Consider the following 9,338-nt stretch of genomic DNA (forward strand, 5'->3'; position numbering starts at 1 on the left):
AAAAAAAACCAAAAGGGCTGGGCAAGATGGCTCACGCCTGCAATCCCAGCACTGTGGGAGGCCAAGGCAGGCGGATCACTTGAGGTCAGGAGTTTGAGATCAGCCTGACCAACATGGTGAAACCCTGTCTCTACTAAAAATACAAAAATTAGCTGTACCTGTAATACCAGCTAGGTGGGAGAATCACTTGAACCCGGGGGGTAGAGTTAGCAGTAAGCTGAGATTGGTCCACTGCACTCCAGTCTGGGCGACAAGAGCAAAACTCCATTTCAAAAACAAAAACAAAACAAAAAAAAGAAACAACTGAAAAAATCTGAATATAGACTGTTTATTAAATAATCATGTCAATATTCAGTAATGTTTAATTTCCTGAATTTAACAATTATACTGTATTTATTTAATAGAATGTCCTTGTTCTTAGGAGACACAAAATACATGATCTCTGGAACTTTCATTTGAATTGTTTGGCAAAATAATAATAATTATTATATAAATACACACACATAAGAAGAGAAAAAAGGAAATTTGGCAAAATGTTAAGAATAAGTGAATCTAGGTGAAGAGCATAAGAAAATTCACTGAAAGCTGGGCGCAGTGGCTCACACCTGTCATCCCAGCACTTTGGGAGGCCGAGGCAGGTGGATCACCTGAGGTCAGGGGTTCGACACCAGCCTGACCAACATGGAGAAATCCCATCTCTACTAAAAATACAAAAATTAGCCAGGTGTGGTGGCATGCACCTGTCATCCCAGCTACTCAGGAGGCTGAGGCAGGAGAATCACTGAACCTGGGAGGCGGAGTTTGCGGTGAGCTGAGATCACGCCACTGCACTCCAGCCTGGGCAACAAGAGCAAAACTCCGTCTCAAAAAAAAAAAGAAAAAAGAAAGAAAAAAAGAGGGCCGGGCACGGTGGCTCACGCTTGTAATCCCAGCACTTTGGGAGGCTGAGGCAGGCGGATCACGAGGTCAGGAGATCGAGACCACGGTGAAATCCTGTCTCTACTAAAACAAAAAAATTAGCCGGGTGTGGTGGCGGGCGCCTGTAGTCCCAGCTACTCGGAGAGGCTGAGGCAGGAGAATGGCGTGAACCCGGGAGGCAGAGCTTGTATTGAGCCGAGATTGCGCCACTGCACTCCAGCCTGGGTGACAGCAAGACTCCGTCTCAAAAAAAAAAAAAAAAAAAAAAAAGAAAAAAAGAAAGAAGGAAAGGAAGGAAGGAAGGAAGGAAGGGGAGAGAAAGATCATTGAAATATAAATGTGGTTTTTTTGTTTTGTTTTGTTTTGTTTTTTGGTTTTGGGGGGCTTTTCTTGGAGACAGAGTCTCACTCTTGTTACCCAGGCTGGAGTGCAGTGGTGCAGTCTTGGCTCACTGCAACCTCTACCTCCCAGGTTCAAGTGATTCTTGTGCCTCAGTCTCCCAAGTAACTGGGACTACAGGTGCCTACCACCACACCCCGCTAATTTTTTGCATTTTTAGTAGAAACGGGATTTCTCCATGTTGGCCAGGCTGGTCTCGAACTCCTGACCTCAAGTGATCCTCCCGCCTCGGCCTCCCAAAGTGCTGGGATGACAGGCGTGAGCCACCGCGCCCGCCTTCACACGACATTTCATCATCACATCTTCTTAGGCTCCTCCCAGCTGTCACAGTTTCTCAGATGTTCCTGGTTTTTCATGATCTGGACAGTTTTGAGGAGGACGGGTCAGATACTTTGCGGAATATTTATTGACTGGGCGTTTCCTGACAGTTTTCTCATCGTTGGACTGGAGTTGTGTTTCTGTTGTTTGTTTTTGAGGAAGACTATAGAAGCGAGACACCATCCCCATCACATCACATCACATCATAGCAACGTCCACGCAGTCAGTCGACATGACTTACCACTGTTGACACTGAGTGGGTCACCTGGCTGACATAGTAGTTGGCAGATTTTTTCTACTGTAAAATTCCTTATTCTTTTTTTTTTTTCTTTTTTTTTTTTTGGGACGGAGTCTCCCTCTGTAGCCCAGGCTGGAGTTCAATGGCATGATCTCAGCTCACTGCAACCTCCACCTCCCTGGTTCAAGCGATTCTCCTGCCTCAGTCTCTCAAGTAGATGGGATTATAGGCACCCGCCACCGCGCCTGGCTACTTTTTGTATTTTTAGTAGAGATGGGGTTTCACCATGTTGGCCAGGCTGGAGTTTTACTATGTCACTTAGGCTGATGTTGAACTCCTGGTCTCAAGTGATCATCCTGACTCAGCCTCTGAGAGTGCTGAGATTACAGGGATGAGCCACCAAGCCCAGCCAATTATTCTGTGTGTGTAGAGAGTCTTCCCATGTTGCTCAGGCTGGTCTTGAACTCCTGGATTCAAGCAATCCATCCACCTCAGTCTCCTGAATAGCTGGGACTATAGGTCCGTATCACCACACCTGGCTAACACTTGTTTTTCAGGTCCTTCAACTTCAGCTATCCTGGTGTAGTTGTTTGCTACTATGGTTTTTTTGTTTGTTTGTTTGTTTGTTTTTTGAGACAGAGTCTCGCTCTGTCGCCCAGGCTGGAGTGCAGTGGTGCGATCTCAGCTCACTGCAAGCTCCGCCTCCCAGGTTCACACCATTCTCCTGCCTCAGCCTCCTGAGTAGCTGGGACTACAGGTGTCCGCCACCACGCCCGGCTAATTTTCTGTATTTTAGTAGAGACGAGGTTTCACTGTGTTAGCCAGGACGGTCTCAATCTCCTGACCTCGTGATCCACCCGCCTCGGCCTCCCAAAGTGCTAGGATTACAGGCGTGAGCCACCGTGCCCAGCCGCTATTATGGTTTTAATTAGTGTTCTCCTGATGTCTAATGACATTGAGCTCTTTTCCTCATATTCATGGGCCATTTGCCCATCCTGTTTTTTGGAATGTCTAAGTGTTTTGCCCATTAAGAGAATTGGGTCATCTCTCTTCTCACTGATTTGTAGGAGTATTTGATATTTTTATAAAGTACATATTGCAAATGTCTTCACCCACTCAATGGCTCAATTTATCCCTCTATTTTAATGGCATCATTATTTTAATGCAGTCTAATTGTTGATTAAAAAAAAAAAAAACTTGGCCGAGTGCAGTGGCTCACACCTGTAATCCCAGCACTTTGGGAGGCTGAGGAAGGCGGATCACCTGAGGTTGGGAGTTCAAGACCAGCCTGACCAACATGGAGAAACCCCATCTCTACTAAAATTACAAAATTAGCCGGGGGTGGTAGCAGGTGCCTGTAGTCCCAGCTACTCAGGAGGCTGAGGCAGGAGAATCGCTTGAACCCGGGAGGCAGAGGTTGTGGTGAGCCGAGATCTCGCCACTGCACTCCAGCCTGGGTAACAAGAGAGAAACACTGTGTCAAAAAAAAAAAAAAAAAAAAAAAAAACTTTATGGTTAGTGCTTTTTGCTTTCTCTCTAAGAAAATTTTGCCTACCCCAAAATAGACTCTATATTTTCTTCTGAAACCCTTGTGGCTTTACCTTTTGTAGACTGTATTTCTATAACTCTCAAAAACAGGCAGCACCCACCCATGGCATCAAACGCAAGGTCAGTGTCACCCTCTGGGGAGGCAGTGAGCAGCAGGAGTGTGGGGGGACTTGGAGGCAGTGAGTAGCGGGAATGTGGGGGCACTGCTTAGGTTTGGTTTCTTGGTGTAGGTGCCAATGATATGGGCGTGTTCCCCTCGTGAAAATTCATCATGATGTTTGCTTCTTTTGAGACGGAGTCTCACTCTTGTTGCCCAGGCTGGAGTGCAATGGCATGATCTCGGCTCACTGCAACCTCCACCTCCTGAGTTCAAGCGATTCTCCTGCCTCGGCCTCCCAAGTAGCTGGGATTACAGGTACCTGCCACCACGCCCGGCTAATTTTGGTATTTTTTAGTGGAAATGGGGTTTTGTCATGTTAACCAGGCTGGTCTCTAACTCCTGACCTCGGGTGATCCACCCGCCTTGGCCTCCCAAAGTGCTGGGATTACAGGTGTGAGCCACTGCGCCCCGCCCATGATGTTTGCTTATAATTTGAGCACTTTGGTGTAGGTATGTTACATTTGCATTAAAAGTCTTTAAAATACCTGTAGTCCCAGCTCTCAGGAGGCTGAAGTAAGAGGATCACTTGAGCCCAGGAGTTCAAGGCTGCCGTGAGCTATGATGGCACCACTGCACTCCAGCCTGGGGAACTCATCTCTTAAAAAAAAAAGAAGAAGAAGAAGAAGAAGAAGCCTGGCACAGTGGCTCACACCTGTAATCCCAACTTTGGGAGGCCAAGGTGGGAGGATTGCTTAAGGCCAAGAGTTTGAGACCAGCCTGGGCAACACAGCAAGACCCGATCTCTAAAAAAAAAAAAAAATTATCCAGGTATGATGGCACATGCCTCTAGTCCTGGCTACTCGAGAGGCTGAGGCCAGAGGATTGCTTGAGCCCAGGAGGTCGAGGCTGCGATGAGCTGTGACTGCACCACTGCTCTCCAGCCTGGAAAGGAGACACACACAAAAAAGAGAGACCTTGTCTCAAAAATAAATAAAAATTGGCTGAGCGCAGTGGCTCATGCCTGTATTCCCAGCACTTTGGGAAGCCGAGACGGGTTGATCACCTGAGGCCAGGAGTTCGAGACCAGCCTGGCCAACATGGAGAAACCCTGTCTCTACTATAAAGAAAAAAATATATAGCCAGACATGGTGGTGTGTGACTGTAGTCCCAGCTACTCTGGAGGCTGAGACATGAGAATCACTTGAACCCAGGAGGCAGAGGTTGCAGTGAGCCGAGATCGTGGCACTGCGCTCTAGCCTGGGCGACAGAGCAAGACTCCGTCCCAAAAAAAACAAAAATTAAAATTAAAAAATAAATAAGTAAATAAAAATGTATAAAGGTTGAAAAAGCCCCATTAACAAAAGAGAGGGAGACAGAGGAATGGGGCTCCCCAAGTCTGCCTGGGCTTGGCAAGAATTCAGGACACCGTGAGCTGATGAGAATTTCTGGTTTCTGGTGGGCTTCGCGGGTCCTCGCGCGCCCAGGCTGCCGGACCTCATGTCTTTGGCCCTGCATCCCACAGGTATCTCAGGGCTCAGCCTGGCTCCCTGGTCCACTGCATGCATCCTCTTGGCTCCATCAAAGCACGAGCCCCCGGTAGGACAACCTTGTTTCGGAGGATGTTTTCTCCCTGTCATTCTGAAAGGAGACTCGATTCTAAGAGCAAATCTCTAGCAGCAGGGCGGTCCCTAGGCTCTGGCCCAGGTGGCTGCAGGAGGAGCCACGCCTTGTCGATCACAGCCCTGGCAGCTGCGGACGCACGTGGGTGCCTGAGGGAGAGGCCGTGGCTGCCGCGCCCCCTGGCGGCTCCGTGCGGAATCGCCCCGGCTCCCCATTTTCGAGTCCACATCCCGGGTGCTTGGTCTCCAATCCAATGTTAATTTTTTATTATTTATTTAGTTAGTTATTTAGAGACGGAGTCTCGCTCTGTCACCCAGGCTGGAGTGCAGTGGCACAATCTCGGCTCACTGCAACCTCCAACTCCGGAGTTCAAGCGATTCTCCTGTCTCAGCCTCCTGAGTAGCTGGGATTACAGGTGTGCACCACCACACCCGGCTAATTTCGTATTTTTAGAGATGTGGTTTCTCCATATTGGTGAGGCTGGCCTCGAACTCCTGACCTCAGGTGATCCTCCCGCCTCGGCCTTCCAAAGTGCTGGGATGACGGGCATGAGCCACCGCGCCCAGCCTTTTTATTATTTATTTTATTATTTATTTTATTATTTTTATTATTTTATTTAAGACAGTCTCACTCTGTCGCCCAGGCTGGAGTGCAGTGGCGTGATCTCGGCTCACTGCAACCTCCACCTCCCAGTTCAAGTGATTCTCCTGCCTCAGCCTCCCGAGGAGCTAGGATTACAGACACCTGCCACCACGCCCAGCTAATTTTTGTATTTTTAGTAGAGATGGGGTTTCACCATGTTGGCCAGGTTCATCTTGATACCATAGTAAGGCAGGAAGGAGGAAGGGAGGAAGGGAGGGAGGAAGGGAGGGAGGGAGGGAGGAAGGGAGGGAGGGAGGGAGGGAGGAAGGGAGGAAGGGAAGGAGGTAGGGAGGGAGGACACATGTACCCCTGAATCTAAAATTTAAAAACAGGCCGGACGCCGCAGCTCACCCCTGTAATCCCAGAAACTTGGGAGGCCGAGGCGGGTGGATCACTCGAGGTGAGGAGTTCGAGACCAACCTGGCCAACATGGCAAAACCCCATCTCTACTAAAAATACAAAAAAATTAGCTGGGCATGGTGGCACATGCCTGTAATCCCAGCTACTGTGGAGGCTGAGGCAGGAGAATTGCTTGAACCCAGGAAGTTGAGGCTGCAGTGAGCTGAGATCGCCCCACTGCACTCCAGCCTGGGTGACAGAGTGTGACTCTGTCTCAAAAAATAAATACAATTTTAAAATAATAAATAAAATTAGCTGGGCGTGGTGATCCATGCTTGTAGTCCCAGCTACTTGAAAGGCTGAAGTGGGAGGATCACTTGAGCCCAGGAGGTTGAGGCTGCAGTGAGCTATGATCACGCTGCTGCACTCCAGCCTGGGCAACAGAGCCAGACCCTGTCTCTAAAAAGAATAATTTGAAATAAGGTATTTTTGCAAGATGGAAAACAGGCTGGGGAAGGTCACTTCGTTTTAGGTTTTCAAGTTACTCAGTTTGGGGTGATATGTTTTCCTTCAAAGATACCGGGACATTCCAGAGTCAGTGACAAATTATTTTTCCTAATGGCAAAACAGTTTGGGACATGGATTTATTTGACACATTTATCTAGAGAGTACCATGTGGCTGGGCTTCTCCTCCTCTGTGCTGTGGCCATTTGGGGCTGAATTATTCTCTGGGGTGGGGCCATCTTGGCACTGCAGGGTGCTGAGCAGCGTCCTCGGCCTCCGCCTACTCCATGCCAGGCGCACCCCCCAGTCGTGACAACCACAGATGTCCCCAGACATCACCCTGTGTCCCAGGGAGGACAACTGCACCCGTTGAGAAGCACCAATTCTGCAAAAGAGAAAAACACTATTTGTCTCCTCCTCGTGGCTTCCTGGGACTTACTCTGGAGGGGCTTGCAACGTAGCCCCCGCAGGGTCAGGCTTTGTAGGAACTGCACCCCAAGCATGCAGAGAAGCAGAGGGCAGAGCCTTCCTAATTCCATGATTACACTTGGAGGTTCAACCGACTCCTGGAGCCCTGAGTCACGACTTACACGAAACCCAAGTTTAATTACCGTTTCTTTGCTCTGCGCATCTCTGACAGGAATATTCAGAACTACCCTATTTCTAACTTGTGTGGGATCAAGCAGCCATTATCTATGACACGCTTCTCATCAAGTCGCGCAGAGGAGCCGCTGGTTCTGGGATGAGATGACAGCTCCCCCTCGCCACCCCTCCTCTTCTCCACCCTGTGGTGATTCCAAAACAGAAACTTTCTGGAGGTCTCTCAAAGGCTTGGGCTGGGTTCGGGGTCAACTGAGAAGAGACTGTGCAGGCTTTCTCAGTGATGGACACGAGATGGGAGGAAATGAGCGGAGGTCATCTACGAAGACTGAAGGGCGTGCCGGCTGCGGCTGGGACACGCAGCTCCCGCGACAGTGTCCACAGGTGTTTCCCAGAGTGGGATTCTCCAAACAGAGGCATCGCGATCACCTGGGCCGTTTGTCTACAGTGCAGATCCAGCCAGGCGCGGTGGCTCACGCCTGTCATCCCAGCACTCTGGGAGGCCGAGGCGGGTGGATCACCTGAGGTCAAGAGTTCAAGATCCGCCTGGCCAACGTGGTGAAATCCCCATCTCTACCCAAAACGCAAAAATTAGCTGGGTGTGGCGGTGGGCACCTCTAATCCCAGCTACTCGGGAAGCTGAGGCAGGAGAATCGCTTGAACCCAGGAGGCAGAGGTTGCAGTGAGTCAAGATGGCACCACTGCACTCCAGCCTGGGCAACAGAGTAAGTGAGACTCTATCTCAAAAGAAAAAAAAATGTAGATACATGTGGGTGGGCCCCAGTTGTGTGTTCATCAAGCCCTCTGGGTGACTCTGACGCCTACCAAACTTTAAGACCCAATCAATGGTCCCTCTGTGTCCTGCTTCGGGTGTGAGCCACCGAGCCCGGCCCTGACTTATTTTTAATTTTTTGAGACAGGGTCTTGCTCTTTTGCCCAGGCTAGAGTGCAGTGGTGTGATCATGGCTCACTACAACTTCAAACTCCCAGGCTCCAGTGATCTTCCTACCTCAGCCTCCTGAGGGGCTGGGACTACAAGTGAGCACCACCATGTCTGGCTAATTTTTTTTTTTTTGGTACAGATGGAGGCTCACCATCTTTTTTTTTTTTTTTTTTTTGAGACGGAGTCTCGCTCTGTCGCCCAGGCTGGAGTGCAGTGGCGCAATCTCGGCTCACTGCAAGCTCCGCCTCCCGGGTTCACGCCATTCTCCTGCCTCAGCCTCTCCGAGTAGCTGGGACTACAGGCGCCCGCCACCACGCCCGGCTAATTTTTTGTCTTTTTTAGTAGAGACGGGGTTTCACTGTGGTCTCGATCTCCTGACCTCGTGATCCGCCCGCCTCGGCCTCCCAAAGTGCTGGGATTACAAGCGTGAGCCACCGCGCCCGGCCGAGGCTCACCATCTTATTTTTTGTTTTTGAGATGGAATTTCGCTCTCGTCGCCCAGACTGGAGTGCAGTGGTGCGATCTTGGCTCACTGCAACCTCTGCCTCCCAGGTTCAAGCGATTCTCCTGCCCCAGCCTCCCGAGAAGCTGGGATTACAGGCTTGCGCCACCACGCCCAGCTAATTTTTGTATTTTTAGTAGAGACAGGGTTTCACCATGTTGGCCAGGCTAGTCTCGAACTCCTGACCTCAGGTGATCCGTCTGCCTTAGCCTCCCAAAGTGCTGGGATGACAGGCGTGAGTGAGCCACCACACCTGGCCTGGAGTGTCTGATTTAGGCCTGCGGTGGGGCCCAAGATTTTGTGTTTCTACTGCGCCCCCAGGCCACGCTGCTGCTGCTGAGCTGAGGACGGTCTAAAATGTATCGCTCATCCAGGGTTCCCCTTCTACCGCCCCGGCTCTGTGGACACTGGGGCTGGATCATTCTCTGGAGTGGGGCCGTCCTGGGCCCTGCAGTGTGCTGAGCAGCGTCCCTGGCCTCCACCCCCACCATTGCAACAACCGCTCACGTCCCCAGATGCTGCCCAGCTAAGTGTGCCCTGGAGAAAGAGCCACCCTGCTGAGAAGCTCTGCCTGAGACCTGCCTCCCACAGCCAGGCCCCTTCAGCACTAGAGCCAGCAACCCCGGGGAAGCTGTTCTTTGAATTTCGTGACTTTTTGGTGTGTGAT

This window comes from Symphalangus syndactylus, chromosome 17, assembly GCF_028878055.3.
Source record: "Symphalangus syndactylus isolate Jambi chromosome 17, NHGRI_mSymSyn1-v2.1_pri, whole genome shotgun sequence".
Taxonomy (NCBI): Eukaryota; Metazoa; Chordata; class Mammalia; order Primates; family Hylobatidae; genus Symphalangus; species Symphalangus syndactylus.